This window comes from Peromyscus maniculatus, chromosome 8 (genome assembly GCF_049852395.1).
Source record: "Peromyscus maniculatus bairdii isolate BWxNUB_F1_BW_parent chromosome 8, HU_Pman_BW_mat_3.1, whole genome shotgun sequence".
In the NCBI taxonomy this organism is placed as follows: Eukaryota; Metazoa; Chordata; class Mammalia; order Rodentia; family Cricetidae; genus Peromyscus; species Peromyscus maniculatus.
The window spans coordinates 87828213-87852749 of NC_134859.1; the positions used below are offsets into that span (position 1 = coordinate 87828213).

General features: G+C 43.8%; 1 protein-coding gene across 2 annotated transcripts in view; it reads right to left on the bottom strand.

The window, feature by feature from the left end:
* Stat5b (signal transducer and activator of transcription 5B) overlaps positions 1-24537 on the bottom strand; it is a 72750-nt gene that overhangs the window by 45967 nt on the left and 2246 nt on the right. The gene's annotated exons all lie outside the window — the stretch shown is intronic.

The window sequence follows — 24537 nt, forward strand, 5'->3', positions numbered from 1 at the left end:
TCTAGATGACCTGGGTTCAACTCCCAGCAACCACATCACAACTGTCTGTCACTTCAGATCCAGGGGATCAGACACCCTCATACAGACATAGAGGCAGGTAAAACACCAATGCACATAAAATAAAAATAAGAAACCATTTAAAAAATTAAAACAAAGCAAACAAAAGCCCAGCCATCCCTCTGCCCAGCATGCACTCGATACTAAAACCCCAGAGGCCACAGAGAATGCACACACATTCTGAGAGTAGATTCGGAGAAAAGGCCAGTAAACTATGAGCAAAAGAGGTTTAAAATCTTCTTCAGATTTCAGTGCCCCCACCACAGCATTCTACTCTGGCACCGACTTCTGTAAATTAGAAAAGCGCCACACTGCAGGCGAGTCTGCGTCGAGGCAGCAAGAGAGCCTTTCAAGTACAAGATAGGAGAAGGAAGAAAAATGAAGGTTTAGAGGTTTGCCCAGTCGGATCGGTTCCTGCCTCAACTCTCTACATATGTCTTGCAAGAAAATGTGGTGGGCTAGACTGGAGAGATAGCTCAGTTGGTAAAGAAGGTGTCTAGAAAGCACGAGGACCCGAGTTCAAATCCCTAGCACCCACAGTGGTGAATGTTTATAATTCTAGCAATGGCAAGATGTGAGGCAGACACAGGGTTGCTGGCCAGATAATATAGCCTACTTGATTCCAGGCCAGTGAGAGACCCTGCCAAACAAGGGAGGTGTCTGAGGAATGACACACGAAATTGTCTGCTGACCTACGCACACGCGCACACACGCACACAGGAAAAGAGAAAAGATGTGACGAGGACAGGCTCACATAGCATGCCGCCTGCCCGCTCCATGTGGTTTCTGACTACTCTCTTTAAGGTTGTGGTGGCAGCAGAGACACCAGGCTTTTTGTGGGAGGCACTCTCCTACAGACGCTTTGATGACCCAGTGCTTAACCCCAGCCTCAGAACACCCAGCAGGAGATGAAGACACCTGAGAGCTCCTGGGGTGAGAAACTTGTTACATCGGCTAAATTAAGCTGCACGCTGGAAACTATTTCATGTTGACACAAAGTAAGCTACTTAATTTCCACTCCTCTGTCTGCTTCTCAGCAGCAGGGGGTTGGCACGCAGGAGGGACCGGGAAGGCAGGAGAGGGAACAGCAGCGGAGGGCAGGAGCAGAGGGAATGAGAAAAAAACAAAGCTATCACCACACGACAGCCGCGCACACCTGTGCACTCGGCATGTGTCCTCAATAAGTCAGTCTCCCAAGGAATAGTGTCACTATGTTACAGATGAGGCAACCGGCTTAAGAGATAGGCACTCTCAGAGGCCCTAAGAGGCTTCACACCTTCAAAGAGCACACACTCAGCCACACCACTTTGCTTATTAAAAATCTTCGCTTAATTAATGGCCGCTGAGATGAGTCAGTGGGCAAAGGCCTTTTCCTGATAACCTGATTTGATTCCTAGGACCCACATGGTGGAAGCAAAGAATCAGCTCTCGAAGTTGCTTTCACATCCACACGCCCACTGTGGTGTACGTATGCATGTACACACATATACAAAATAAACATTGTTTTAAGTTAAAAATCTTCATTTAGCCCAAGTTGTTCTTTCCGGAGCATCCCTTTGTCCTGAGGCTGCCTTAGAATAGAAGCTACACAATGAATTATCACAGAAGTGCAACTTCCAAAAGACACAACCCAAAAGAAAGCTTTTTGCCTTTCTCTCTTCTCCATACTGGATTTCTCTGTGTAGCCCTAGCTGTCCTGGATTCACTCTGTAGACCAGGCTGGCCTCGAACTCACAGAGATCAGCCTGCCTCTGCCTCTGCCTCTGCCTCTGCCACCACCTGGCTCAAAAGAAAGCTTTAAATCAGAGTCCTTCTGGAAGCCGTCAAGCACAAGCAGAGGAAGCCGGAGGAGAGCTTGGTGGTCCACCTTCATCCTTCTGAACCAATCAGAAGTTAGCTAAAAGCTGGAGGTTCTCGAGAGGTTTAAAGAGAGAAGGACCATCCTGGAAGTGGGCAGGTCTCCCTCGAGGCTAAAACCTAAGCCCTGACCACTCATGGTTGCAATGGGCAGTGAGGCGTGTCCTGTAAGAAGCAGTTAGGATGGGGCAGGAGAGATGGCTCAGTGGTTAAGAGCACTGGCTGCTCTTCCAAAGGACCTGGGTTCAATTCCCAGCATCCACATGGCAGCCCACAACTGTCTGTAACTCCAACTCCAGGGGATTCGACACCCTCACACAGACCTACCCGCAGACAAAACGTCAATGCACATAAAATAAGAATAAAAAAAAATCATTAAAAGCAATTAGGATGCCAGCTCTGTTGTTTCTTATTTATTACCAACACGGGTCATGCTAAACTCTGGCTTTCTTAAAGGGACAATGTCACTCATACCAATGAGAAAACAACCCATCAACCATCCCAGGGGGCAGGATAGGATGAGCTAGTAAAGGAAGCTGAAGCTGGTGTCGCCAGGGAAGCTGTTCACACAATGGCAATAATTTAGCTTTCATTTACCTAATGCAGATGCACCCAAAACCAAAGAGAAGGAGTAAGCAAGTTCCTGTGCTAGCAAATACTAATTCGAAGATGTAGAAATGACTATGTTGCCATCTCGGTGTGCTTTAAATGTTAGTTGAGCGCCAGGAATCCTCAGGGGTCACCAAGCCATGCTACAAGAAAGCAGATAATGGAAGACAACTTTTGGATTTTACTATATGCGCGACATGTCAAGGGGGAAACTCAGGACAGGACACCTGGCAATCCCAAGCTCCTAAGAAGGAAGGTCCCTTTTATACTTTCCCATGCTGGTGAGAAACAATCACAGCTCTGGTGTGCTGTGTCTTTCATCATTTTGATCATCTCATTATTAAAAGACAGATGACATTAACTCTCTAGAGTTCCAACTTAACTTGCGCTCTGCTGGGTACATGGTAGGAATTTGGTAATTGAGCATTACATATGATTTCAGCAGATCTCCATGTTACGGAGGGAAACCAGACCGAGAGAAATAGACGGCAGGCCAATTATTTCCTTCAACGTGTTATTTTTAACACATTATTCGAATCCTTATTATAGGAGTAACAGGAGTGAATCACATTTTACAGAAACCGTGACGGAGAGTTTTGACTCATCATCGTTGGTGTTAATCAACAGCTGAACCATCCATAAATATCGTGACACGTTTGTAAAATAGAGCTCGGACCTTGCTGCAGTGACTCCAAAGAGAAGAATGACATGGGCTGTGTGACAGCACGGATCTGAGTCTGAAGTTCCCAAATAATAATAATAATAATAATAATAATAGTAATAATAATAATAATAATAGCAACCCCCTTCATCTCCACGTGAACGGAACTGTTTCCTTTAATGACAGTGCAGGAAAAAGCTGGGTATAAAGGGAAGGGACAGTGCTCACCAACAGCAACAGCTCAGGCCTTCCAGTCACCATGCTTGCCACTAAATGCCACCCAGCGAGATTTATTACCACGCCAAAACAACATGGTGAGGTCTGATATCCCCAACGCAGGCTCAAGCTAGGAGGGTGACTCCGGGCTCACAGCGTCAGCAACACACACAGAACCTATGTTCTTTTTTTATCTCCTGCGAGTTCTTCAACTGTGGGACACAGTGCCAACTCGAGATGATATTTCAGTAGAAACAGCCACCTTTGACTACAGACGCTTTTTAAATGTGAGATGTATTTCCATGGAGCATGGTAAACTTAGCGATGGATGTCCCCTGTCCCTGCCAAAAATGACAGGCTGCTTGCTCAAAAGCTGTCACTAATTAGCTGCTGCTGTAAAGAACACCAAAGGAAGTGCCAATAAAAGCATATTGAACTGAGAGAAGGCCCCATAACAAGGAGTGGGAAACAGAGCATACTTGTGGCTGGTAAACTTTATACACACACTCAATCTAAATCTGGGAGCAGTGGGGGTGGGGCAGTAACGGCTAGAGATGCCAGTTCCTCTTTAAACAGGAAGGGTGGGAGGATGCTCCCAGGGTACCGGTGCCACTGAGTTCCATCACTGCTGCGGTCACCTTTCCAGGCTGACCTGAGCTGAGGGACGTCTTCATGTTGGGTGTTCTCGGCCCTGGTACATTAGCACCCATGCTTGTAAACACCACAAACACGGGATTCTGAAAGTGCTTTTCCCATTCTATTGGCTTCAGTGTCAACTTTTATAAGGTTCTGGGCTGAACTGTTGACCTTACGTTTTACAGGTTGAGAAATGGAGTCAAGGGAAGCAGGAGGGTCCACCTGACACAAATGGGCAGAGGACTCGGAAGAAAGCACCTGGTTCAGCTTATGTTCAGTGCTCTGCTTAAGATTCCAGAGACAAGCCGGGCAGCAGTGGCGCACGCCTTTAATGCCAGCACTTGGGAGGCAGAGGCAGGCAGATCTCTGTGAGTTGGAGGCCAGCCTGGGCTACAGAGCGAGTTCTAGGAAAGGTGCAAAGCTACACAGAGAAACCCTATCCCGAAAAACAAAAAAACAAAAACAAAAAAAAAAAAAAAAAACCAAACAAAAAAGACAATCAAAATGATGAAAGACACAGCACACAAGAATCGTTGTAGCTGTTTCTCACTAAGGTGTGAAAATATAAAATGGACTTTCTTTCTTGGGAGCTTGGGATTGCCACACAAAAGTGAGGACCCGAGTTCAAATCCCCAGAACCTACATAAGGGCCACCTGTCATTATAGCCCTGGGAGATGGAGATGGGATCCCCAGAGCAAGCTTGTTAGTGAGATGAGCCTAAGCTTTGGGTTTAATTGAGGGATTCTGTCTCAATGATTAAGGTGGAAAAACAATCAAGGATGACTCTTGACATTAACCTTAGATCTTTATATATACACATATGTATGCACACACAGGAACATGGGAGAAGAAAAAAAAAGTGGATAGTTCCTAAGGAACAACAGGGGTTGACCTCTGGCCTCTACATAGGCACTTGAGAGCACACGTGTACACACACACACACACACACACACACACACACACACACACACACACGAACCTGTACCCACATGCATATACCAGTATATACAAACACATGCGCCTGTACACACATATACACACACAAGTTCAGAAGTGGAGGTGTAGCTCAGTACTAGAGCAGTTGCCTAGCACACAAGGTTCTGAGTTCCATCCCCAGCACCAAAGAAAACAAGATTCTATCTGAAAGCTAAATTCAGATATTTTTTCTTTCTTTTTTTAATCAGGGTCTCATGTAGCACAGGGTGGCATTGAATTTGCTATGTGTGGAAGGCTGGTCTTGAACTCCTGACTCTCTTTCCTCCATCCCTGAGGGCAGGGATTATCACATTTGGCACATGGTTAACTTCTCAAATAATGCTCGGAGGCTGTCTCTCCTTCTCTCCTTGTTTCTACCGACCACATCAATATACGTATATACGTAGCTTTTGTCTCAACAAGTACTTCCTGTCCTTTAGAAACATCATAGATATTCCTGTCTTTGTTTTCGCGTCCTGAGTGCTCCACATATCTCTGCTTTCAGGTGGGTTACGAGAGCGCTATGACTAATTCATTTCTATTTGGACCCCGAGGGTCAGAGTGTCTCTGTACCAACGACCCCCCAAAAATGAGAATGAACAAGAAAGAAAAAGAGAAGGAAAGAAGGGAGGGAGAGAGGGATAGAAACGGGGAGGAAGGGAAGAAAGAAGACCGAATAGGACCGGGAGGGAGAGAAAGAACAGATATAGGCCTCCGACTTCACAGCGGAGCTTCCTCGGAAGCCGCTCCTGTCACTGCCGAGGCCCCCTGTGTGGAGACCATCTAAATATCCGTATAAGCAATTACATCAATGTACCAGTAATTTTCCAGTCTGTAATCAAGTTTAAAGAAGAACAATTTGTTTTTGGAAACATGGAGAAAGACTAATCTCCCATATTACTGTTGGTGCAGGCGGATCAGCAAGCCTTGGAGGAGATAAGCCTGCAGACATCCTGATTAGGAATCCCATCTTCAAAGGCTTAATACCCCCCTAGTGGTATGCCACGAACTGAACGGTGGCATTAACTTGTCTCTGGATCCTTGCTGTGTACGCATCACTGCCTGCGACTGGGCACAAAACAAGAACTAGACTACCCGGGAGGGGAGGGCTGCCAGGTCTCCAGGGAGGGGAGGGGCGGGTGACAGTGACAATTACTGTGGAAGTCCACTTCTGGGAGGGACACAGAAGAGCCCAGTCCACGCAGCCGGTAGGCTGGGGTGAGGGGCAGATGGAGAGTTATTCTTTAACCCACAGTTTTTGTTTTAGATGACCGGATGATTGCACAACGTGTGTGTCCTCGGTGCCACTGAACTGTACACTTGAAAAATGGTTAAAGTCAGGGCTGGGGGGTGTGGGAGCTTGGTGACCGATAGCCTCGCACATGTGAGGCCTTGGGTTCCATGCCCAGTACAGAGCACAGTCTCCTTGTGTCTGGAAAAAAAAAATTTAATAGCATGTTTTATTATGTGTTGTTACAACTTTTAAACCAAGGCAACAGTCTCATCTAGTAAACACACACTCCTCCCATCTTTAACACTGAAACGCATTCCTGTCTCCTTCCTTTCTTCCTGAGAGTTGAGGCTCTCCGGCTATACCAGCCCTGCTGAGATTGACGGGGAGTCAAGGGAAGGGAGGTGTCCCACCATCCGTCAATGGTGACCCTTCCGAGATGAGCATCTGCTCGCCATCAACAGACGGTGCTGCAGCAAGCCTCTCACAGGAACAGTGAGCATTTCTTCGGCTCCCGTTACACGCAGGCTCAGTTCTAGACACCACCCCAGTGAGGACCACAGCAATGCGCATTCCCCAGACTTGGACTCTAGTCTCTCACAGTGAATGCTTGGAAGTTGGTACGCACGCTTGAATTGTGTCTCTGCTATACTTCCTGGTGTTGTTTTCCCTTTTCTTCTCTTTCTATTGGGGGAAAGAGGATACCACCTGATTGCAAAATTTTATAGGTGAGCAAATGTAGCGTGTGTATCCAAACCAGTATTTGAAAAATTGTTTTAAAAGTCTGTCAGGAATATCAGATCAATGGGGATTCCTGACTTTTGGGAAGCCTCAAATGTGTGAAGGTGATTTCTGATAAAATCAGGACATCTGCCAGGCAGCGGTGGCGCACCCCTTTGATCCCAGCACTCGGGAGGCAGAGCCAGGCAGATCTCTGTGAGTTCGAGGCCAGCCTGGTCTGCAGAGCGAGATCCAGGACAGGCACCAAAACTACACTGAGGAACCCTGTCTTGAAAAACCAACCAACAAACAAAAATCAGGACATCTGCCCACCACTGCCAAAAGATGATCATCTTTATGTGTCAGACCGATTGGGGTCAAGCAAGGACAGCACATGGAGAATGAGTCCAGCCCTTTCCTACGATGCAGTTTTACTAACGGGAGAATTTGTCAGGATCAAACCAAATCCTCTTAAAGAGGATCTTCAGATTAATCTCTACAAAGTACTAGAAATATCAAGCATGGAGTTAAATTCCAAGGGACTGAAGGTCTCCACACGAAGAATCAGTACAAGGTGGCAGGCAGTTTCTTCTCCCCACAGAACAAGATATAGGTCAAATGCTAGCACACACTAACACAGCAAATGTCACCGCCCTGAAAACATGCATATAACAAAAATACATGAAATATCTGAAAATGACCACTTGTTCCTTAATTCAGTACTGTTGTGGAATCAACACAATAAACTTTAAAGCGAAAGAAATCGGCGACCTTGGACCACAACGGCTTTCACACAGGCTTTTCAAGCTCCACCTCTAAGGAAATTTACTGTTTTTTTTTTTTGTTGTTGTTGTTTGTTTTTCTTTCTTTTTTTTTTTTTTTTTTTTTTTGGTTTTTTGAGACAGGGTTTCTCTGTGTAGCTTTGGTGCCTGTCCTGGATCTCACGCTGTAGACCAGGCTGGCCTCGAACTCACAGAGATCCACCTGCCTCTGCCTCCCGAGTGCTGGGATAAAAGGCGTGCGCCACCACCGTCCAGCAGAAATTGACTATTCTAAATTACGCTGTGATGATATATTTGGAAACTGTCTTTCCCATTTCTGAAGCCATCCCTCGTTATTATTATTTTTTATGTATCTGGGGACTGTACATGCCGCAGCACCCATGTGGAGGTCTGTGGACATCTAGAAGGAGCTGGTTTTCTCTTTCTGCCATGCAGGTTCTGGGGATTGAACTCAAGGTGAGAAGCTTGTGAGCAGGCACCTTTGCCAGCTGAGCTGTCTCTCCAGTCCCACGTTTCATCCCCCCCCCCTTCCCAGATCGGGTTTCTCTGTGTAACTCTGGCTATCCTGGAACTCAGCGATCTGCCCGCCCCTGCCTTCCAGCGCTGGGATTAAAGACTTGAGCCATCACTGCGCTGCCCATCCCTCATTTCTTATGGAGAAATAAATTATATTTACTAGACTGCATCAAGATGTTTTCAATATTATGATGAACTTACTTTGGCACCATACTAAAATAAGCGGCCGCTTAAAGCTCACCTTGTAGCAAAAGCTAATGGGTATTTTATTTGACATCGTAATGACCAACAAATTTGGCTCAGGTATGAGGCCAGTTTCAAAGTGACACAGAAGTTGTATCCATTTCTTCAGAGGTTCCTTTCAGAATGAGAGATCTAAAAAGACTGTTAGGATAAGGTAGGTCCAGATTGGGGCACATGCCTGCAACCCCAGGACTTGGAAGGCAGAGGCAGAACAATTGTAAAAGTTGACAGGTTCAGGGTGAGACTCAATCTCAAACACCAAACCAAGCCAGATATGCCAGGTAGGAAGTGGGCTGAGGGATGGAGAAGGCAGGGCTCGGGCACCTCCTGGACACCAGCATCTCTCGGCAGCGGGCCCTGAAGCTCTCTGGTTGGGTCTTCATACCTGCCTGGAGCCAGCAGCTACCTCAGAGGCCTGCTGAAAATTACAGCCTTCCCCTCAGCAGCTCCCCAAACTAAAGCAACCATGGGGAAATCTCTAGAGAAAAGCAATTCTTCATTTGTAACTAGACGTCAAGTTTCAGACACCAACTTTTATGGCATTATTTTTATTACTGCGTCTATACATGACGTGTGTGAGAATGCGTGCACCACAGCACGCATGTGGCGGTCAGAGGACAGCTTTGGGGGAGGCATTTCTCTCCTCCACCCTCACACGGGCCCAGGGATGGGACTCGGGGTCTCCACGCTCGATCTCGGGTCTCCACGCTCGATCAGCAAGTGCCTTTCACCGACTGAGACCATCTCACCAGCCCCTTAAGCATCAACTTCATGTCTCTCACGAATAGAAGCTGAGTTCAAAACACCAGCACGATTTTGTTTTTCTCAGCAAACTCAGTTTCACAAACACAAGCAAGAAACCAAACCAAAACAATGTACGATACACATCCTGTAACGAAACAAAAATAGCAAAACCCCCAGCTGCCTAAAGGTGATTTGACAGCAAGACACACCTGGAACAGGAGGGCCGTTTCAGTCTCAGGGTGTGAAGGCTGGTAGACGACTGAGACAGCTCAGGGCGGAGGATCACACCCTGCTCGGAGCTTCAATACCCCCCCCCGCCCCTCCCCTGCGTCCCCCTGTTCCTCCTCCCCAGTCTCCTTACAGATGGGACTACACTCCAAAATTCATCCGTGCATATGCTCTTTGGAACACGGAGCATTTCCCCCACCGACACGCCGTAAACAGAGGGAAGATTCCTAGAAGAACGCCTGGTGAACCCCCGTTGCTCACAAACTGACAAAGCCCCCAATCACTCTTTACACTTTAGGGTTTCATTTTATTTTACATTTTAAAAATCTATGGGGGAGGGGGCACGCAGGTCAGCGGTTCGTTTGAGGACTTAGGTTCACTCCTGCCCCTGTGTGGCTCTGGGGATCAAACTCAGCTTCTCAGGCATGGCGGTGACAGGCTTTCCTTGCTGAGCCCGCTTGCCAGCCCCTTATCTATCTATCCATCTATCTATCTATCATCTATCTATCTATCTATCTATCTATCTATCTATCTATCTATCTATCTATCTATCTATCTACTATCTATCCATCCATAGACAGGATCTCATATGTATCTCAGATTATCCCATGTGGCTAGCCTTAAACTGTGTTTCTCTGGTCTGTCTCCCAGGACCAGGAGAAGAGGTGTGTGCCAGCACGCCCAAAAGTTTTGCTTCTGAAGGACGAGATACTGGGACTTCCAGACAGGAATACTGGAAATAATGGAGGAGCACCCACGCCACTGCATTCCCCTCCCCATACTAACTCGGCTTCTCTGCTCGTAAGAAAGGGGAGGGACCCAGAGCTGGGGAAACACTGTGCAGACACAAGAAGCTGAGTTCAATCCCCAGCACCCACGGGAAAAGCTGGGCATGGAGGCACACGCCTGTCTTCAGTCCCCACTCTGGACAGGCAGAGGCAGGACGATCCCTGGGACTGACCGGCCAGCCAGTTTAACTAGATCGGTGAGCTCCAGGTTCAGGGACAAATAATGTCTCAAAAAATAAGGTGGAGAGCAACAAGGACACCTGACATCAACCTCACACACACACACACACACACACACACACACACACACACCACTCACACATGCACACACACTCACCTACACATGCAGAAGGGGGCTGATGGCAGGAACTTGGAGAGTGGGTACAAGGCTTCCATGCAATGGGGACAACAGCTTCTAAACCAGAGTGCAGTGATGTCTGTGTTAAGAGCACTGAGTGTTCTTTAGAGGTCCTTAGTTCAATTTCCAGCACCCATATGGTGGCTCACAACCATCTGTAATGAGATCTGGTGCCCTCTTCTGGCCTGCAGGAATACATGCAAACAGAATACTGTATACATAATAAATAAATAAATAAATCTTTAAAAAAAAAAAAAGACTACCTTGGTCTATAGAGCCAGGTCCAGGACAACCAGGGCTACACAGAGAAACCCTTTAAAAAACTTTTAAAAAACAAACAAACTTTAAAAAAGTTTTATAAACTCTGAACAATTTAATCACTGCTGGTAAAAATTTTACATCTCAATTGAGATGTTATATAAGGGTGAATTTCTGAACTAAGTACAAAAAATGGAATGTAAAATATCTCACGATAATTTTCATATTGATCACATGTTGAACATTTTTTATTTTGGGGGCTACATGACAATGTGTTTGTTTTGAGACAAGGTCTCACTCTGTTGTTGTGGCTAGCTTCAAACTGATAGTGATCCTTCTGCCTCAGCCTCTTGAGCCAGGATTACAGGTGTGGACCCCTACGGCCAGCTTAAAATGAACTGTGCCTGACTTTGCTCTTTTACTGTCTGAAATGATGACTACTAAGCAATTGCATTTGCGCAGACATAACCATTCTGTTCTATTTGTAGCAGAGAGTGCTAGTTTAGAACAGAAATACTTTTCCTATACACTCCGTGTTTGCAGTTTTCTAGTTCATACAAACCTCACTCATAGAGGCAGGCGGATCTCTGTGAGTTCGAGGCCAGCCTGGTCTACAAAGTGAGTTCCAGGAAAGGCGCAAAGCTACACAAAGAAACCCTGTCTCAAAAAAAAAAAAAAAAAAAAAAATCTCACTCATAACATTGATACTTTGGTGTATGCTTCACTTGGGAGAAACCTTCAGAGCCGTTCTGGAGACGTTTTCCTGTATTTACTGAAATGTTAGAATGAAATTACGGTGTTTGAGTTCAAAGTGCAGGCACTCTTTTTAAAAATTGCTGTTCTGAGCCGGGTGGTGGTGCACGCCTTTAATCCCAGCACTCGGGAAGCAGAGCCAGGTGGATCTCTGGGAGTTTGAGGCCAGCCTGGTCTACAGAGTGAGATCCAGGACAGGAACCAAAAACTACTCAGAGAAACCCTATCTTGAAAAACAAAAACAAAACAAAAAATTGCTGTTCTGTTACATAGTCTCTACAGAATGTATCTAAAGATCCAGCAAAACTAAAAGAACAAAACCTCAAAAAACCACTTTTTTGAGATTGGGGCTTGTCATGCAGTCCAGGCTAGTCTCAGTGGGTTCAAGGCCAGACTGGTCTACAAGTGAGTTATAGGTCAGCCAGGGCTCTATAGTGAGAACCTGTCTCAAAAAATAATTATATAAAATTATATATAACATATACACACATATTAGTCATTATCATTAAGAAAAAACCCACTAATTTCCTCTCACTTCTCATTTAGTAAGTGAAAAAACAGAATAAATTTTTTAATATTATTTTATTTCTAGTTATGGGGGGAGGGGTAAGCACACGTGAGTGCAGCTGCCTGCTGGGACCAGGGGCATCAGATCCCCCTGGAGCTGGAGTTACAGGCAGTTGTGAGCCACCTGACAGGGTTGCTGGGAACTGAACTCAGGTCCTCGGCAAGAGCCCCCCACGCTGTTCAACGCTGATCTCCACAGCCCCTCAAAAAGAATGAAAACTTTTTTGTATTATCCACTCGCGCATGTGTGTGTGTGTGTGGGGGGGGGGCACACACATGCTATGGGATGCATATGGAAGTCAGAGGACAGTCCTCAGGAGTCTGCCCCCTCCCTCTGCCTTCACGTGGGTCTGAACTCAGCTTTCCAGGATTTTGTGCCAATCATTTTTACCTGACATCTCACCAGCCACACCCCCCCAATATTTTAGAATGCAAATATAATTTTGCAATCTTTTGGTAGGGATTTTTTTTTTATAAGTATGTCTTCACAACCTGGCTGGAAGAATTAAACTAGACTATACAATATTTTAGCATTTTACACAAAGTTAAATGCCAAAAAGCAAAAATTCAAGAAAAATCCATAATATATAAAATAAAAACAGAGCATCGGGAAGGGTTTCATTAGATGATAGATACAAAAAGGAAAACCACGAAGAAGGAAGAAAATGGTCCAGCCTTGCCAGAAACCAAAACAATGCAGAAGTAGACCAGTCCATAAGGCTGGCAGAACCACAGAGGGTGCCGCACTCAGTTATGGAAATGGAGACACCTTGGCATGTATCAGTTAATGGACTGGGCTAGTTTTTGGAGAAGTTTGTCACTGTTTATGCAAAGGACTCAGCAGCTCCATCCTAGAAATTTCATTAAAGAGAATAGTCCAATGGAGGTGAAAAAAAAAATCCACTTAAGCTAAGTCTCCACCACAATGTTCATCAAATTAAAAAACTGGAAACAACCTAAACGTCTATTAATTATTATTTATTGTATCATTTATTAGTGGGTTAAATATTAGTATGGTAGAGATACACAATGGAATACAAACCTTTAAAATGCTGAACGCTGGCTGGGTGGCGGTGGTGCACACCTTTAATGCCAGCACTCAGGAGGCAGAGGCAGGCAGATCTCTGTAAGTTCAAGGCTAGCCTGGTCTACAGAGCGAGATCCAGGACAGGCACCAAAACTACACAGAGAAACACTGTCTCGAAAAACAAACAAAAACAAACCAAAAAAAAAAAGCTGAACACTGATATTTATAGGCTTCTCCAGGGACACACATCTGAGTCCCCAAGTAAAACCAAATTGGAGGTTTGTTTTAAGCACACATTTGGACCACCGTCACTGCTTCGTAAACTCCCTTAGCTCTGTTATCTGCCCCTGTAAGATCCTAACCTGAGTCTACAAACCCCTTAAGCTGCAGGTTAAATTTTTCTGTATATTTTACTGGAATAGACAATTAATAGTTTCATTAGAATCTTGACAACCCCTCCCTGGTTCTCAAACAGCTGAAACCGTTGGGTTATATAGTTTAATGGGTCAATTTGTCTACCTTGACCTTGAAAAGCAAATGTGATTACATAGCCCAATCAGTCACTGTTCAGAAACATTAACTTGGTTCCGACTAAGTCATACTTTGCCTGATAACACAATTAACCAAAACTTTAGGGATAAATTTCTTTACTTACTTTATGTAAACACATATGTATATGCAGATCTCCTGAAAAGGTCCATAGCAACTAAGAGACAAAAAAGTAGACTAAGAGTTCTGAAGAAAATTTTATGATTAACTTCCCCAACTAGGCTTTGTGTTTTGGAAATTATGTATGTGTTAATTTTTTTTATGTGTATGGGTGTTTTGCCTGCATGTATGTCTGCACACTAAGTACATGCAATTCTCATAGAGGCCAGAAGAGGGCAACAGATCACTTGGAACAAGTTATAGACCAGTTTGTGAGCTGTCGTGTGGGTGCTGGGAATCAAACCTGGGCCCTTTGGAAGAGCAGCCAGTGCTCTTAACCACTGGGCCAGCTCCTCGGTGCCCTCTCCCTCCCCACCCCTATCGTCTTCTTTTTGAGACAGGGTTTCACTATGTAGCCTTAGTTGGCCCGGAGCTCATTACACACAGCAGGCTGGACTTGGACTCACACAGATCCGCCTGCCTCTGTCTCCAGTGTGCGCCACCATGCCTTGCCTCCAAATTAGGGCTTTTATTTTATTTTTATTTTTTTGTTTTTTAAGCGTCTCCTGAATCTTATGTACATTTGAGCTCCTTTATTGGAGATTAAATGTACAAACTTGGGGAAAGACTTGTCATTTAAGTTTAAAAAGTCAAATAAATACTAGGTCACAACCAAGGAGTTAGTTCTAAATGAAGAGAGCAGCAGATCAGTTTTATATTGATTTTAAAATATACTCTACAATTTACTGGTGTCATATTGTAAAATATATGATATCAAGCTTGAGGTCCCAAATTTATATGGATTTTTAAAACATCTCATGGTCTTGTGAAAATGAGTCTGGGAAAATTACTAACTAAGGGAAAAATTACTCTAACTGGTTATCAGAGTATCCTATTAATAAATCAAGAGCCCAACAAAAATAGCAATAATAAATGAACTAAACACAAAGAAAATATGATTTAGTGTATTTTTCTTTTGAGATGTGTCTTACTGTGTAGCCCTCACTTGCCTAAAACTCCCTCTGTAGACCAGACTGGCCTCAAACTCATAGACATCCACCTGCCTCTGTCTCCAGGTTCGAGGATTAAACATGTGTGCTACCACTCCCCACCAAAAAAATACAATTTTTATTTAAATGATATAAGTGTATTTTAGAGGCAGATGAGGTAAGGGGTAATAAAAACAAACAAAACCCCCCAAAGTCAATAACAGTACTTTTGTTTTTGAACATGAGCAAGAGGCAGAAGTAGATGAATCTCTGTGAGTTGGAGGCCAGTCTGGTCTACACAGCAAATTTCAGGCCAACCTGGGATACATAGTGAGATCCTGTCTCCAAAAAAGAAAAGTCAATCCTTGTCTTCAACACATAAAAATATTTGTTTTCATGTATTTATTTTAAATATCATGGATTTAGATTTGAAAAGCACTAAAAGGAATGAATGTGATTTATTTTATTATTGCCCAAATTGGATTAAAATAAAATTCTAGTATAGCAAATTCCATTACAATAAATTATAAAGTGTAACCCAAGGGAAAACAGACTTCTAGTTATTTTCAATGAAATGAACAGGTCTGCTGGCTCAAAGGCATTTCCATACAGTGGGCACCGTGCTCGATCCGCTGTGATAAGCCTGGGAGAGCTGTGCTCCAGAATCCATTGGCCTCATCACCTTGCGACTTATTCTTAGTTCTCTTCTGTCATTCTTCAAAACGGCAAAAAAATGTTTTTGTGTACAAAGTCACAAAGAAACCAACGTGGGTCTAGTCAAGGGAGAACACAAGCCTCAGGTATCGGCAACGACAAATGGCCAAGAAAGACTCTCCCTGAAGAGTGTCCCTAGCAGACGTTCCCAAGTGAGTACAATAAACACCCCCAGAAGCCATGACAGATGAACGCAAAACAATGGAAATATCACACAAGACACACAAATTTCACAGAAGTTGAAAAACACAAGTACACGTCTCCAGCACCAAATAAACGGGAGCTTGGCAAGACACGGGCGCAGATGGAACAATATCATTTATTATATTTACAAAACAGGGTGACTCATCGGTGTCTACCGAAAAATACAGGTCATTTCACCGAGAACAGCAACAAACTCTGTCCTCAAATTCACGTTCTTGCAATTCTGAAAATATCGACTACAACGAAGACGATTTACACAGAGCCCTTCCACAAGAAAATGCCCCACAGCAGCAGCTGGTAGACATTCTGCAGAAACGTCACTGAAAACAAAAACAAGTTTTATATTCTAAGATGAGTCAACACAGAAAAGCCATTTTTAAAACCAGCCAACAAAAAATACTGGTTGTTATCCGTTTGCTACAGGGGGATGGAAGGGGCTGGAAAATGCCCCGCCCAAAGCCCTGAAATCCTGCAACCCAGAAAACACTTTCAGGACTTGTTTGTGTTTTTTTTCTAAGTAAAATTGTGTGTATAAAAATGTTGGTTTTTTTTTTCACTTAAGAATGTATTATGAACTTTATGTAATCATTAAATAGTTTTATGACAAGGTTTGAAATAGCCAAGTGACACTACACTGTGTAAACAGACATGTGAGGGACAGTTTAGGCCACTAATTCTCTGACACAAGTCACCAAGGGTGCCAGCCCCTCACCCCCAAACACTGTATTTTTGTAATATTATTAGTCCTTGTAGATCTAACTCGAAAAAGTTGATTTTTTTAATTGAATTTATGTATTTTACACCCTGACTAGTTTCCCCTCCGCCCCCACCTCCCTGTCCCTTCCCCCCACCTCCCCTCCCCTCCTCCCCAATCCACTGCTCATGGTTTTTTTTTTTTTTTTTTTTTGAGTGTCATATTAGCCATGTTTCTCTTTCGTCCTACTTCCGCTTTAGGGTCCATCTTTTCCTTATTATTTATATAAATTATATAGACATGAATTATTAATATAGATATATTAATCTATAATCCTGTAATGAGGGCACCATTTTTTCTTAGGCTATCATTTTGACTTCTGACACTTGGAGTATAAATGTTTTGTTTTGTTTTACTATTTGTCTTTAAATATATTTTTTTCCTTTTATAAATTATTTCATAAAATCTACATTTGTCTTCTCCAAATGTCATTCATTTTCACAACTTTTCTAGCTTACGCTCACTACAGACCTATGGTGTATCTCCTATCTGGGTAATAAATACAGATGCAGAATCGGTTCCTGGGAATATAGTCCAGCTGCTGGAATGTTTGCCTTATAGGCATGAAACCATGGGTTCAATTATCAGCACTACACACACACAAAAGATTAAAAAATAAATTAAAACTTAAAGCCACAAGCGGCACACTGTTGGAGCCAAACCCCAAGTCCTGTGGTGGTAGGTTATCTTGCTTAAGTGCCCAGCCCTTTGACATTACGTGTTCTGCTCTGGTATTGCAAAATCAGAGGGTTACACCTCATCGCCGGCTCACTTGTGAGTTACAGTCATGTCATTCAGGAAGCCAAATATTTTCTATTTTGTTTTGAGGTCTTCAACAGTTAGAAGGAGGGGCAACGGACTTGAGACACCCGATCGGTGCCTGATACTTACTCAAACTCACTGAAAGATCAACTCCTCTGGACAAGACCAGCACATTCAGGTTTTCCAAACACATTCGTTACAGACTAAAACAACAGCCACAGAAGAAGTCAGGCAGGGGACATTTGCATCAGATGCCTATATGGAGGGGTCTTCCATGCCTGCTGAGTCTCACTGCAAACCGGGTCCTGAGACACTAACCCAGGAAGCAAACTGCTTCCTTCTGTTACAACTGTACATCCCTGTCAACTCTCAGGTTTGCTACATTTCCCAAGCCTAAAACATGACCAGGGCCTGACAACGGAACTCAGTGGTAGAGTACTTGATTTGCTTAATGTGCACAAATCTCTGGATTCTATTTCTAGCAACACACACACACACACACACACACACACACACACACACACACACACACACACTATATTAAACAAAACCAAAATATGTAATGGGCTTGACTCTAAGAGAAGTGTAGTACCTAACTTAGAGGGCTGAGCCTCCTACAAGCTGGAAGCTAACCTAGGCTCCACTGAGAGTATTTGGTCAGCCTGGACTACATAGTGAGACCCTCCCTCAAAAGCATAAAAATAAAAACAACCAAACAAACAGTAACATTATTTCTGAGAGAACATTTTTGCCTATTTAAAACTGTAGCAATCGGGCACATATTTTAGGACTGATAAAGTCCAATGTTTAGTAATTTAACGGATTAACTGTCCTGTGTTTCCCTTCTGTGGCAAGCACGTTGTTATACTCCAATAAATGATATGAGTGTAGTTTATTCAAGACATTTGGCCTGGGCTGGACTTTTAAAATCCTACACATCCCCAAACCGTGCTCTCCCTTCTACAGGCTTTGCATTTGAGACAACATGAGTGAGTTTTCTTTTTTTTTTTTTTTTTTTTTTTTTGGTTTTTCGAGACAGGGTTTCTCTGTGTAGCTTTGCGCCTTTCCTGGAACTCACTTGGTAGACCAGGCTGGCCTCGAACTCACAGAGATCCGCCTGCCTCTGCCTCCCGAGTGCTGGGATTAAAGGCGTGCGCCACCACCGCCCGGCTATGAGTGAGTTTTCACAGCCTTTCTCATTCACTCTCACCTAAATGTTGGAAAACCCCACTAAGTCTTTCAAAGGTAGTAGACACAAGAGGGAAAACACAGAGAGAACAGCTTGAGCTGGAGGCTCTCACTGCACAGAGCATAGGGAAAGTCTGACTTACAGACATCTCACATTAAGGTTTTTCCACTGACAATGTAACTTTTGTCAACATTCAGAGAAAATCCAACCGGTCAAAGGTAACAGTGACAATCACAGATGCTGACATCCTCTATTTGTTTGAAGAGGGGTAGACTCTGCCTAGGGGATTCAGATTTCCTCCACAGTGACTTGAACTCCCTAATTTATGTCACATCCTTTCAGGGCTGTGAATTCTGTCTCTAAGATTTAATGTCACATCCACGTCCCAGCTTGGGGAACTTCTATCGGCCTTTGCTTTGGTCTAGCTGCACATTAATTCATTCAGCTCCCTCGAAAGATGCCTCAAAGGGCTAGAGAGCCGGCTCAGCAGGTGAGAGCACACATTGCTCATGCAGAGGACTCTGGTTCAGTTCCCAGCACCCACCTGAGGCAGCTCATAACTCCAGCCTCAGGGGATCCAACGCCTCTGGCCTTGGGCCCTGCACTCACTTGCACAAACACACAGACACACACTGCACTCACTTGCACAAACACACAGACACACACATACATACTTTCTTTTAAAAGAAGTTACCCCATATAAGTAACACTTGTAAATCGCTGTATTTCAGAAACTTGTAATTGAAAGCTCTAAAAAGCTTCAGTGAAACAAGAACAGAAGCTTTAAGTCCCTCCAAACTAAAATTGTAAATAAAGTGAGCCAGACACTCTGTTCTCTGTAAGGAGGCATATCTCACATCAACTAAGCTACTACATAGCACAAAGCATCCTTCTGTCTGTATGCAGAGGCTGAAGGGGAGCTTATAACTCCTCTCCTATGGAAAAATAAAGAAACAGCAGGTTTAAGGAAACACTGTGTCATTCCAAAGCTGCAGGTTGCTGCTGTCCCTGAGCGCAGTGGTTAAGGATGGGTCAGGGTTTAGCCGGAGTCCTGTGGTTACAAGCAGTGTGACCTTGGATGAGTTACTTAATTTCTCTGTGGTCATTTCTTCATTTTTATCTGGAGATAATATCCATTCCTCTGAGGATCATAAAACACAAGCAATAGGAAGCTGGGGGATGACTCCGTGTGCAAAGCACTTGCCACACACACATGAGGACCTCAGTTCAATTCCTAGGACCTACATAAGAAAGGCGGGCATGGTAGTACATATCTGAAATCCCAACCTGGGAGGGTAGAGAAAGGAGGACCCCAGCCCTTGAGGACCACTGGCCAGACATCCAAACCCAATCTAGTAAGCCCCTGGCCACTGACAAGTCCTATCTCAAAAGCTAAGACCTGACATGCATACACACACGCGCACACACACACACACACACACCTGTAACAGTGTCTGTTTGACACACTGAACATGAATAGTAAGCATTAGGTATTATTCTCATAATCTATCTTTCTTTCTTTCTTTCTTTCTTTTTTTTTTTTTTGGTTTTTCAAGACAGGGTTTCTCTGTGTAGCTTTGGCACCTTTCCTGGAACTCACTCTGTAGCCCAGGCTGGCCTCGAACTCAGAGATCCACCTGCCTCTGCCTCCTGAGTGCTAGGATTAAAAGCATGCACCACCACCGCCCAGCTATTCTCATAATCTTTCTATGAATTTAGGGCACCGGAACATTTTATCCAGTTCTGAGTTTGGATATAAAGTATTCTTTAATTTGCTATTTATTTCTTAAAGGATGGCAAAATAATTATTATATAATTAGTGTATCTACTTGAAAGACCATGTTATACAGTACTGTAACTCACAATATTAAATAATAATAATAATAAATAACAAGGACATTTGAGACTGGATCTCACTATGTAGCTCTGGCTGCTTGGAATTCACAATGTGGCTTCAACTCACAGATTCCCCTGGCTCTGTCTCCCTGTTGCTGGGATTAAAGATATGTGCTACCACACCTGGCCTTAAACAATTATTTTTAATATAAATCACACACGTGGCTATGACTGGCAACCTTGGCCTGGATCCCCATATGCAAAGAAATCCCCTGTTAGGGAAAAACAAGCAGTATCAGAAAAGCCCGAGGTTTGTCCTCTTATTGCTACAGAGTAAGGCCAAATTCATATCTACTAGCCCAATGGGCATTGAAAATGTTAGTCACCAAATTAATCCCAACAAATAACAATAATTGACTGCTCATTGATGTGTTTCCCCCTGTCTTCCCCAACCTTTCTATAACCAGTCAGAAAGGAAAGTTTTCATATTTTCTCAGAATCTCATTACTGCTGTCAAACCATACTCTCTATCTTAGTATAATTTTTAAAATGAGTCAGTACAAGTACTTCAAAAAAAAAAAAACCTAGCAGTGCATAGAATATGCAGCTATTTCTCTTCATAACAGAAATGTGCAGAATTTTAAAGGGCTCTTCAGTGTGCCAGAGGCAATGGAAGTATTAATGGAGGGGAGAGGTAGCAGCTTTAGCAAGAGGACGGGTGGGAAGAGACAAGTGGTCCCTCAACCAGTCCCCGGATTTTCCATCTTCATGGCACAATACAAGGGGAAATGGGAGTAATTACTGTAATTAAACCCAAAGAAGAAAATACCCTGTGAGACCAATTTAAACCCGTTCTTTCTTGGACACTGGTATGGAGGGAACAGGAGGCCAAGGTACTCCGAGGCTTAACTCCCTTTGCAAATTTCACTGTGCCCAACTCTGCTCCACGCCACAGTGCTATTTCTTTTGGAACTGTGATCCAAAAGAAAATATAGAAGAGAGAAACTGCCTTGAAACCACAGACACACCAGGAGCCGAGTCAGTTCCGAGTCTATTTAGTCATTGCGCTATTTAGAAGAAAGTTAGTAAAGAGACAGGGAAACAGAAACAACACGCTGAGTCCTCCCCACCGCTCCACAGAACTCTCCAGCATTGAGATTCACAGGGACTTGTTCTAGAATAAACCACTGAGGGGGTCCGGGGATGCAGCTTAATGGGTAGGGTGTTTACTTTGCCCTCCAGCACTGGGTCAAACCAGGTCTGATGGTGCAAGCTTGTTATCCTATCACTCGGGAGGTGAACAGGGGGATCAGAAGTTCAAGGCCATCCTGGGATACTTACAGAGTTCAAGGCCAGGATGGGCTACATAAGACCCTAGAGCAGTGACACTCAACCTTCCTAACCGAGACCCTTCAACACAGTTCTTCATGTTGTGGTGTCCCCTGTCCCCAACCATAAAATCATTTCATTGCTATTTTCGCAACTGTAATTTTGCTATTGTTATGAACGGTAGTGTAAATATCTGATATGTAGAATATCTGATATGCAACCCCTGTGAAAGGATCAAGCGCCCGCGTGGGGTGTCTCGACCCACGGGTTGAGAACCACTGACCTAGAGGGAGGGGCAGGGGGGAGACAGCCATCCCAGAGGATCAACCGAGAGCTTTAAGGCTGAGGGTGATTCCCCCAGAGATCAACTTCGAGACCTGCTTTTCCCTCGGTCCTTAGTTCATCCTCCATGACACTGTGTGTCGAGAAAGCCTCTGGAGCCCTTGCACAAGGGTCTCTAGCTCCCGCACTGGGGCGGCCCCTCCTTGGAGCACCCACATTCCACTCTAACTTCATGCTGTGACTTCCAGGCCACGGGAGAGAAGAGCTGGCAATGGACGGCCCCATTTCTCCACTAACTGTGCCTCTGTTGTGGTGGCTGCTTTCAGGCTCCTTCCAAAAGTGCTCCGCCTTGAAGAAAGATGGGAAAAGATTCAAGAATGCCTTGTGTTCCCAACTGGGTCTTGGACTGAGCTCAGTGATGCTGTTCCATGAAGCAGGACAGCTAGTCAAAGACAAAGCACATGACATCTGACGCTTGTCTTTGCGTGTTTACAGTAAAATCATGACCCCGCGAGAAGTTAACATGTGGACCTAATTTTGAAAATATAAACAGGAAGCACCCCCCACCCCAATATTGCCATTTAAAAGATGGGGGAAAAAAGGAAAGCAAACCTCAAAAAATACCTTCCAAGGAGATCATGGGTGCTGACAAACTAACCAGAGTAATAAAATGTCATGTAAGACACCAAAGTGAGGGTCGCATTGTGTCAACTAAAGATCTCACACATGCTGTGTTCCTTTCTCTGGATGAGTAACAAGAACATAGATTTTTGATACACTAAGTCATCTCCATCATGCCTTGGTTTTTGTTGTTGTTGTTTGTTTGAAGTACTAAAGAGTTATCCTTAATAACATATCCATTGTCAATATTTTACTTCAAATAAAGCCATTATAATTGGGGACAAATTAAATTTTTTTTTAAAAATTTCACTATGATGTTTACAATTTAAACGTAGCCCCCCCAAAAAAAAAGAAAGAAAGAAAGAAAGAAAGAAAAAGAGAAAAAAACCTGCCTAATCAATGGAAACTAGATTGTTAAATCTGACTTTCTTATTCCCAGAAATAAGTACAGAACTGTTGAGTTCATACCACTCTAGAGGAAAAAGGCTCTTCTGGTTTTAGAACAGTTTTATTCACAAAAATTGAAAAAAAAAAAAAAAAAGATGGAGGTAGACCTGTTGACTCATGCCTCTAATCCCAGTACTTGGGAGGCTGAGGCCGGAAAAATGTCACGAATTCAAACCCAGATTAGACTACAGAGTAAGACCTTGTCTCAAATTAAAAAAAAAAAAAAAAAAAAAAAAAAGATTAAAAAACCTATTCCTTTAAATATGACAGGCGTGGGAAGAGTGGCACTTTGAGACTGTTGGCATTGGGGATACAGAGCCACCTGTAGACACTGAGCCACACACTCCTCCCAAATTCTTTTTCCTTATGTTGAGACAGATTCTTGATTATTAGCCCAGGCTAGCCTCAAATTCTGAACCCTCCTGCCTCAGCTTCCTTAGCAGCCAGAATTATAAGCATGCACCCCCATGCCCTCCTTTAGGGCAAAGACCAAAACCAAAAACCAGAGAAGGGAGGTGGAGAAGAAGGGGGAGGAAGGCGAGGAAGACGGAAGTTCCTGAATCAAAGGACTCTGAAATGTCACTACACAGTACGAGAATAGTCTTCAGAAGAACTCGGTAACTGGAAGTAACTTGGAATTATCCTCAGGTAGTTTAAAAAAAAATTCTCGAATGCTCAAACAACAACAAAATAACTGGTTTTTGTTCTGTCTTCAGTGTGCATGCTTTCTTGGTAGGAATTCTATGGTCACCTACACTCCAAAAGAAAGGCAAGACGTCAACACAACGGAGTCCACACATCCGAGCGTGACTCTGCAGACACACACCTTGTAGGGCGCTAGAACACTGAGGCTTCCACTGAACCCACTTCCAACTAACATCAGCTCTAAACATGTTATTAACTTCTTTTTAATCACCTTCCTTTTGCTGTGAGGCCACAGGTACCACCTGCCAACGTCATCATAAGCCAAAGGATTTGTCTGTAGAAGCCCGACACAAACACAGACTAACTCTAACATCATTGGGAGGGAAAAATTAAACATGGACCAAGAAGCAGTAAGTGATACTTTTAATCTTGATGTGGTCTTTGTGTAGGAGAAGGAGGAGGAAGAAGAGAAATCATAAGAAAATGGAGGTGAAATGAGAAGTCAGCCTATAGGAAGTGTTGGCCAAAATATTTATGTTGCAATACTTCAAGCATTGATAGTACCTTTTTCTCCTCCTCTATATATTATGAAGTACACATCTAAGAGACATACCCATCTTCAAGTCAACGTAACATATTCTAATAGCTTCTTGGCAGAAACAAGAAAACAGGGAAGGTAAGAATGAGGCAGAAGGAGAGATCACTGGGTCCAGCCAAAATTTTTGGAGGATTTTAGCTCTGAGTTCTGCAATCACCAAACTGCTAAGTGACAGAAATCAACTCTTGTTTTAGTTTTCTTTCTGATGTGAGGGGGAAGAAGGGGATGGGAGGGGCGAGGAGAAGAAGAGATGGAGAGAACTTTCCATGCCTTCACTGTATTTCAACTTGTG